At 38.6% G+C, this 8,693-nt stretch overlaps 1 long non-coding RNA gene across 4 annotated transcripts; it reads left to right on the top strand.

Moving 5' to 3' along the window:
- Positions 1 to 3,089: 3,089 nt before the first annotated feature.
- LOC115165681 (uncharacterized) lies at positions 3,090 to 7,767 on the top strand. 4 transcript variants are annotated; one of them, XR_003870221.1, is made up of 7 exons: positions 3,090 to 3,417; positions 4,119 to 4,178; positions 5,142 to 5,342; positions 5,858 to 6,200; positions 6,305 to 6,374; positions 6,550 to 6,724; positions 6,844 to 7,767. It is a non-coding gene; the product is annotated as an uncharacterized LOC115165681 (long non-coding RNA). The 4 variants fall into 4 exon arrangements; XR_003870220.1 differs by having other exon boundaries at positions 5,137 to 5,342; XR_003870222.1 differs by lacking the exon at positions 4,119 to 4,178 and having other exon boundaries at positions 3,091 to 3,417.
- The last annotated feature ends 926 nt before the right edge of the window (positions 7,768 to 8,693 follow it).

The raw sequence follows: 8,693 nt of genomic DNA, 5'->3' as shown, positions 1-8,693 counted from the left end.
CCATTCACAACCAAAGACCGAGCACAGAAGATTTAACAACTTCTTACACTTTGTTTCAACATTTATTACATGCTCTTTCCATGTATATCTCTTGTTGAACCATAGACCCAAATATTTGAATGTAAAACCCTACACATAGGCTGTCTGTACAACAGGGTTCACACAAGGTGCTTGAGGTGCTTAAAGTGCTTACATTTCGCACTCTAATATTCACGTACGTGAATACCTTGAAAATCTGAGATTTTCTCAAGTTGGTACTTGAAAAGTACTTGAAATAAAATGAGAGGAGAATAGATAATGATCAAATATTTTTATGAAAAATATTATAAAACGTATTGGTCTTGCAAATTAATTTCCAGGCAGAGTACCGAGTTTTATTTCCTCACGCTTCGCGCTGTGGTTTCCAGGCGAGCTCGCTCATTCCACCAACACTGCCACTTAGCCAATCAGGTACAGAACTGACTGATTAGGCACCGCCTAACGTCACATTGATAGCTAAAATGACGGGAAATGTAGATTCAAGTCTGCCTTTTGTGCTTATGGAACATTTCTGAGATATTTTATTTCAGCTCATAAAACATGGGACCAAGATGTTGCATGTTGTGTTTTATATTTTTGTTCAGTATAGTTTACCCAACTTTTTTTACCACTACATAACTGTACCTAACCAACCGGCATTGTGTAACGTGCCAAGAAATGTGTCAAACTTTGACATTGCCAGCATGAATCGGCCCTGAAGAGCCACATGAGGTTGTGGCGATGTACTGCCATCTCGTGGTGACTAGAAACAATTGCATAATATGAACTGTTACAAATTGATGGTTCTTGAAAATAAATATTAGTGCTTGAAAAAGTACTTGAAAGTCCTTGAATTTGACTTGCCACTGTCTGTACGAACCCTGATACAAAAACAACTGTTTATTATCAACAACTTTCTTCTTTGAGAAGAACATACAGCAAGACTTCAACACTGATAATCTTAATCTGCAGTCAATCGACCGTCTTTCAACAGCCAATCTACAGTAGCTTGTTGAATTGATTTGATCTCATGAGAGACAAACCTTTCCCTCTTCCAAAAAGCTCCATCATCCATATAAGGAAACCCCAATGCCCCACCCACATGGCTAAACACATTGTTAATCATAAGGTTGAACAGAATAGGACTGAGCACTGCCTTGAGGAATACCATTATCAACTCCATAATCATCAGGTAAATACCCACCAATACCCAGTCTTGCCATCTTAATCAGTAGGCCTTCTCTCCACATAGTGTCATAGGTTTTTTTTATGTAAAAAAAAGACAGTAGCCATTACTATCGTGTTTCAAGGTAAGACCCAGATGCAGACAACGTCAAATTAACAACAGTTTATTAATCCAACAGGGGCAGGGAAAAGACAGGTCAAGAGCAGACAGGGGTCAGTAATCCAGATAGGTGGGGCAAAGGTACAGGACGGCAGGCAGGCGGAAAAGGTCAAAACTGGGAAACCAGGAACAATTGCGAGACAGGACCAGAGGGAAAACCACTGGCTTCACGAAACAAAACGAACTGGCAACAGACAAACAGAGAACACAGGTATAAATACACAGGATAATGGGGAAGATGGGCGACACCTGGGGGGTGGAGACAATCACAAAGACGTGACACAGATCAGTGTGTGACAATTACTTCTTTCATGACCAGAGTTTATTCCACTTCATTCTTCACCTTTACTAATGCATGAACCAAGATTGATCTACCTTTAAGGAATCCACTTTGACGTTGACTCAATTGTTCCAGGAAATAGGACAGTCTGTTGACAATCATCTTTTCCATCAGTTTATATGGGTTAGAGGTCAGTGCCATTGGTCTAGAACTACCAGCACATGAAGGATACTTCCCAGGCGTTACAAAAGATAATAGAACTGCACGTTTCCATCCAGAATGTATAAATAACCCTTGCACTCCAGATTTTATTAAATAATCCCAGGTGAATATTTATAACCTCATCAGGACGATGCTTAACATTAGATAAGACAATTTATCATGGCCCAGGGCTGTATATCCACAGCCTATTAGAGCTAATTGCATCTCAGGCAATGTAAAATCAGCATCCAAGGAAGAGTCAACAATATTAATTTTCTTATGCACGTTAGTACGAGCATTTAAAATCTCACTCTTGCATTTCTTGTACACTTTGTTCAATGTAATCCCACTATGTATACTGAAAAAAATATAAACGCAACATGTAACAATTTGATGGATTTTACTGAGCTACAGTTCATACCATCAACCAAAACCGGAAATAGAGTCCTGCTTCTTCCACTTTGACCAAACATCTCCCAGTCCTGTACCCCTGCCTATTGTAGAACAGAACTGTCTCCATGCATTTCTCTTGGCAGACTTAACGACCCTACACACCAAAGCTCTCTTCCTTTGGAAATTAAATAGAATTTCCGGAGGCAAAGTCCCCAAGTATCCTGATATTTCATCAAACATCGCTACAGATGGTTGTCAACAAGGATTGTAGAAATTTAACAGCTTAATATTACCACCTGTACGGTAGATTTCAACAATCACACATTCATATTCAGGTGGAACAGATATTTTACGATATGAAAAAACTTATTTTATGAACGTAGCGCATCCTCCACCCTGACCAGTTGTTCTATCAGACCTGTATAAACAATAACCAGGAATAGTATAATCAAGATGTGATCTAAGCCACGTTTCTTGAACACATATCACATCAGGTTTCATCTCTAAATCAATTAAACATTTCTTAAACTCTTGACCATTGACAATAAGGCTTCTAGCACTCCATTGAAGGATGATAAAAACCATAATACAACTACACTGTAAGACTTTTCTGTAATTTCAACAGTAAAACACTGTGGAATGCACAGTAAATACCTTAAATGTGTTTTACAGCATTAATGCTGTAGATTGCACAGCATTATGGGTAAAATGCTGAAAAATACTGTTATTAACTGTAATTGTAAGTCTCCTGTAAAAAGTACTCTAACTTACTGTATTTCTTTACAGTAGTACCCGAACAGTGCTGTAGTGGGCGGTGCCAAACGGTCTGTGGTGTGTGAGTGTGAGAGAAAAGTGAGTTGTATCTCATAGTTGAAACCAAGACTGTTCTCATGGCAGGTCTGCCAGTTTTGACTAGCAGAAGTTCCTTTTCTTAGAAGGCTACGATAATTAACGCAGCAGGTTAGGATGATTAGGTAAAGGTAAAATGCTAACAATGTCCCCGACTCTATGTACAACCATGCCTGCCCTGAGAACAGACTTGATTTCCACTAATGCGATGCTCCGGTACAAACGGTCTGTGAGGGAGACTCATGAGGAAATGTGCTTTCTGTTCTACTCGAGCTATTTTATTTTGTATTTTCGTGGAAAAGTCGCCTAAATATTTTTGAGCAGCTGCTAGGTATGTACTAATTCCATATACCTACTGCAGGTTTTCTTAACTAAGCTACTAACGTTAATTCGTTTGGATTGGGTTAGCTAACCGTATAACGTTACTATAGCCAAATTGACATGTCGGTCTGTTGCGTTGATCTTTCTTGTGGGTAAAATAATCAGTGATATTGTAGCTATAGAGCGAGTCATGTCAGTATTAACAACGTGCAGAAATCCATATGTGTGTTTCTTTGGATAGGCTACTTAACCGGTGGATGCATGACATGGGTGACATGGTGCTAACGCTATTAGTGGCAAAGTGGTCGTAGGCTTCACCGGACAAAAATACAGAGTTTACCTATGTCGAATACACCTTTAGTTTGTCAGCAGGCACGGACTGACGTTTTGTCTTGGGATGTATACTTTTGGGGTGATTCTGTAGTTGGAATGAGGGGAATGGAAGCTCTCAGATGACAGGTGCTTGCTAACGTTAGCTATAGCTCAGAGATGGCGAACTCCATTGGACACTTCACTAAATATCTCTGGTTAACTTTAGCTCTATGCAGTCTCCGGGTGCGTGTGATTTAGCAAAAGTGTAGTGGAATATTCCCCCTATGCTTTTGTTATCCTTATTAGTCCATTAAAGGAATCAATTCGGCAACAACAGGCACAGACTGATATTTTACCCTGCAGGATATTAAAGTTATATTTTATTTTCATTTTCTTCAGATTGTGTGGTTAGCTTGCTAGCAGCCATTATCCAGGGAGATGGTCGTGGCATTTTCCCGCGTGAGTTTAATTTTCCTCGTGCTTTTGCTAATCTTTCAGAAGTGATTCTTATCCAACTATTAATTAGGCAAAGTTAAATAAAATAATTATATCTGAAACATCAGGCACAGACTATTTTATTTTGCCTTGTAGTCTATAATTATTGTGTGGTTGGCATGAGTTGCATAGTAACATATAGCTCTTTTGGTGTGTGCATGCAATTTGGTGGCTGGGGGTAGTTCATTTTCATATTTCAGGCTGGCTGGAAGTAACTATTGGGAATTTACAGGTGTAAGTCCTGCAATTTCTGCTTCCTAAATATTAAAGCATTCATTGCTCGTAAAAAAACAAATGTTGCGAACTACAGTTTTGCTTGTGGGAGAGAGTGCCCTTGCACCAAAGCATCACTACTTGTTATCCTACCCCGACCTCATCCAGCAATTTGGGCGACTCATTCGTTTGTGGACACTGAGGTTTGAGAGCAAGCACTCCTACTTCAAGGAGTGTGCCAGAAAACTTGTCTGAGAGCCACCAGTTACTCCAATCTTACTTATGCAGCGGCCAATTGTTTCCACATAGCATTGACATTGTTGGTGTCATGAATTAATTTGAGGAGCAGTTATATAACAACGCCATTCAGGGAGCTGGACAGTCAAAAGGGTTCGCAAAGCACTGCAGAGGTGTCTAAAATTGTATACAAAGTAACAACATACACTAAAGGCCTTATTGTAATGCTGGAAAATGATGACGGATACACATTTGGAAAGATCTCACTGATTCTGATCACAGGTCCATTTAATTGTTGGGGTGTATCAGTCCGTGTCAGTGGTTGATCTCTGGTTCATTTTATACCAGATTCTCAGATTAATTATGTGTGTGTTAATGAAGATAATCTGAGTAATTATTACCCACTACCAATTTATAAAGTGTCAGGTTTCTCTGTTTCCCTGCATCACTCAGTGTGTTCTCCTTAAACCAGTGTAGGCATGGAGGGTCTTCAAGATGCAATTAAACACCAATTGCCCGAGTTGGAGACCGAGATGGTGAGATCTTTGTCGGAGCATCTGAGGGCAAATGTTGGAGTGGAGAATATTAACAACCTTGAATATGTTCAGCCGGAGGACATAAAATACCGTTTGATGCCAATATAGTGCCTGAAATTGCTTCAGTCCTTCAACCAAAAAGGTGAGATCATGATTGATAAATGTAACATATTTATGTGATTGTTATGAAAAAAGGTGCTATCTAGAACCTAAAATGGTTATTTGGCTGTCCCCATAAGAAAACCCTTTGACGATCCCTTTTTGATTCCAGGTACATGTATAACCCATTGGTTCCAGGTAGAACTCTTCTGGGTTCTATGTAGAACCCTTTCCACAGAGGGTTCTACATGGAACTCAAAACGGTTCTACCTGGAACCAACAAGGGTTATCTTATGGGGGACAGCTAAAGAACCCTTTCGAAACCCTTTTTTCTAAGAGTGCAAATACACACACACACGGTTAAAAAGGTTCTGAAAATAGTTAGTTTGTTTGCCCTCAAAATAAATGGTTTATGCTATGATGGAGCTAGTCATATGCAATAAAAGGGACGGAAATGACAAGTACAAAAATATACAAATGTTTCTGTAAATTGTTTGTCCTCTTGTGCTGGTATGGAGTGCAGCGCATAGCCTAACATTTATTATTTATTTTTTTAAGAAAATGAAGAATGGATAGGATCTGTAACAATGGATAGTACACTTGTCCTCCTCCAAGCATCAGTGACCTCCAGGAACAGTCGCCTTTCCTTTTCACCAAGTTATGACTATGCGACCACTTCAATACCCTTACTGGCATCGTGATAGACAGTCGCCTGACTTAAGCTCTCCTGAACAAGGGTAAGAGAATTGTCAACTTTTTTAAAGGTCAAAAGAGCAAGTTGAGGAGAGGGATCCAGTGCCTGCTGAATGAAATCGACGGTTACGTCAAAGGCAGTGACAATCTAACAGCCACTGCTGCCATTCGTTTGTTGATGAACGAGTCTCTGTTCCTCTTGGCAGATGTAAGGAATAGTGTTTTTACACTTATAAAGTTTATATGATTAATTGTTTATACTGTACTATTTTTACACATGATTTGAATATTTTTTATGTTTTGTGATTTTAGGTCACTTCAACTCAAGTTGATGTCGAGGCGCAAATTCCATTGCCAGACACACCAAGGCTGATCATGCTTGGTAATACATTTATTTGATTTAAGGTGGAACAGAAATATATATATATATATATATATATATATATATATAGATATATATATATAGATATATAGATATATAGATATATAGATATAGTATTGTGGTAGCTATCTAGAGATGTCTAGTAAGTCACTAAAACCCTTACTTTGTATTTCAGGAAATACTCTATTGGGTTCCTCAAAATGGATGCTGTCGATCGAGGGGAGAGTGGTCTGTCTGTGTTATGGACCGTGAGTCCAACTTTGCTGCTGCCCTCTGTGCTCCTCAGCACTTTCTATGTATTTAACATAGAATACCAGGAGTCGGCCTCTGCAACCTTGGAGCTGATAGAGGTAAGCATTGAACATTCATGGATGTTACATTTAGCATCTGTTAGTTACATTGCAATTATATTTCTTACTGTTATTTTTTTCAATGCCTCAACTGATTTTAATATATATTCTATGTTAAGGAACCAAATGCACAGCGAAAGCAGGAGTGAGCCGCAAAACCGGAAAGGTTATTCAGAGGAAGCCATTGCCAATTGACCCACGTGTTACGCGCTTTCTCGCAGACCTAAAGGAGTTTGAGTGGAAAAACTCCAACATGATAAGTACACAAACACACACACCTGATGAACACAAATTTTATTTGTCAGTTGTCATCTGCCTTTTTACCCAGTGAGTAATAGTAGTGATAGCAATCTCTCTTTCTATTCTTTCAATTTCCATGTTTGTCCTAGTTGATGTATCAGAGCTAAGGAGGATCGGAGTTTCAAAGGTTGGGGTGATAATCTGCCCGCCACCGAGATTTATTCAAGACTTGTTTGCATCCCTCATTCTCTCAGAAATCCTGCCATGTGGTTTGGGTCAGCAAATGATCTGCTTGCGCCATCCCAGAGCCTGTGTTGGCTTGCGGTAGTGTGCTTCTCTGGCTCCAGTCTACCCATGCTCGCTCCTCTCTATCATCCTTCTCTCTCAGCCCCTTTCTCTCTCTCTCATTTCTCTCTCAAAGACAGGCAGGCAAGCAGTTCTTGTTATAGTTTTTGGTGAAAATGTCTCCCTTTTTAAACTGTTTTACTATTTTTCATAGATCTGTTTAGAATATATATATATATATATATCTCTTGAAAATACAGGATTATGTAATATATATATATATATATATATATTATTTTTTACATAATCCTGTATTTTCAAGAGTGACCTATTCTGATGTCTTGGTTTGTGTATGGTGAAGTACATTATTGACCAGTATTTGTCAATGTTCTTATCACTATCGCTGTCTCTTTCTCTCCCCTACTATCTGGAGTTGTAATGTTGCTCTTTTCAAATGTTGTTCTTTGTGGTTAAAGTGCAATTCATGTTATGAATTTGAATAAATATATTTATTTGTACACGTATTGTTTTTCTTACAATATTACATTTCAGGGAGCTGTCTTAAAACAACCTGCAATGCTGCTTAGTACTGTAAAATAATTGTATATTACTGTAGGTATTTCCCTGTAAATTTACAGCATTATACTGGCACCACAGTTGCCAGTTAAATACTGTAATTTTGCTTTACAGCAGTGATGCTGTAATATAGTTTACAGTATGATTTTTCCTTACTGTAAAACATATTACAGCATCCTTGCTGTAAATTTACAGCAGGAATGCTGTATTATTTTTTACAGTAAGGAAAATAGTACTGTAAACAATATTACAGCATTAAATTGGCAACTGTGGTGCCTGTATAATGCTATACATTTACAGGGAGAAGTTTTAGTGTACTTCTGTTCCTGATGATCATTTGGATTATGATTCTACATCCAATGTATCAAGGGTACTAAAACTTCAGTAATGTTCTGTATTTCTTGGGCAGCATTCACTACTTCCATTATTTGTGTAGTCCTTTTTTTCATATGGCCCATATTGATTGCTCTATACAAGAAGGCTATGAAGTCTGTACGATTTACAACTATGGATTTCTCTGTAACCAAGCATTTACGCTCATGTCACATTGACACTAGGCTGAGGCCAATATGTAAATCTTAGCGCGTTTAGATCAAAAGGCTTGTTCACTGCCCAAACAGCCTCTGCATATGATACATTATTTGTTTGTACCTCTGCGCTTCCATTTTTTTTAAACGTATGCTGCACTATGCTAACCATCACAGTTGCAACATTTAACTTCAGTATTATATCCACATTTTCCACACTCATGATCCCCACCACACCTTGCACATCTAATTTTACCTTTGAACACATTAGCAACATGCCCCGTCCTTGGGCACTTAAATCACAGAACTGGAGATCGCACATATTCTCTAACATGATAGCT

The sequence above is a fragment of the Salmo trutta genome, chromosome 28, assembly GCF_901001165.1.
Source record: "Salmo trutta chromosome 28, fSalTru1.1, whole genome shotgun sequence".
Classification (NCBI taxonomy): domain Eukaryota; kingdom Metazoa; phylum Chordata; class Actinopteri; order Salmoniformes; family Salmonidae; genus Salmo; species Salmo trutta.
This window is presented reverse-complemented; position numbering and strand designations above follow the sequence as displayed.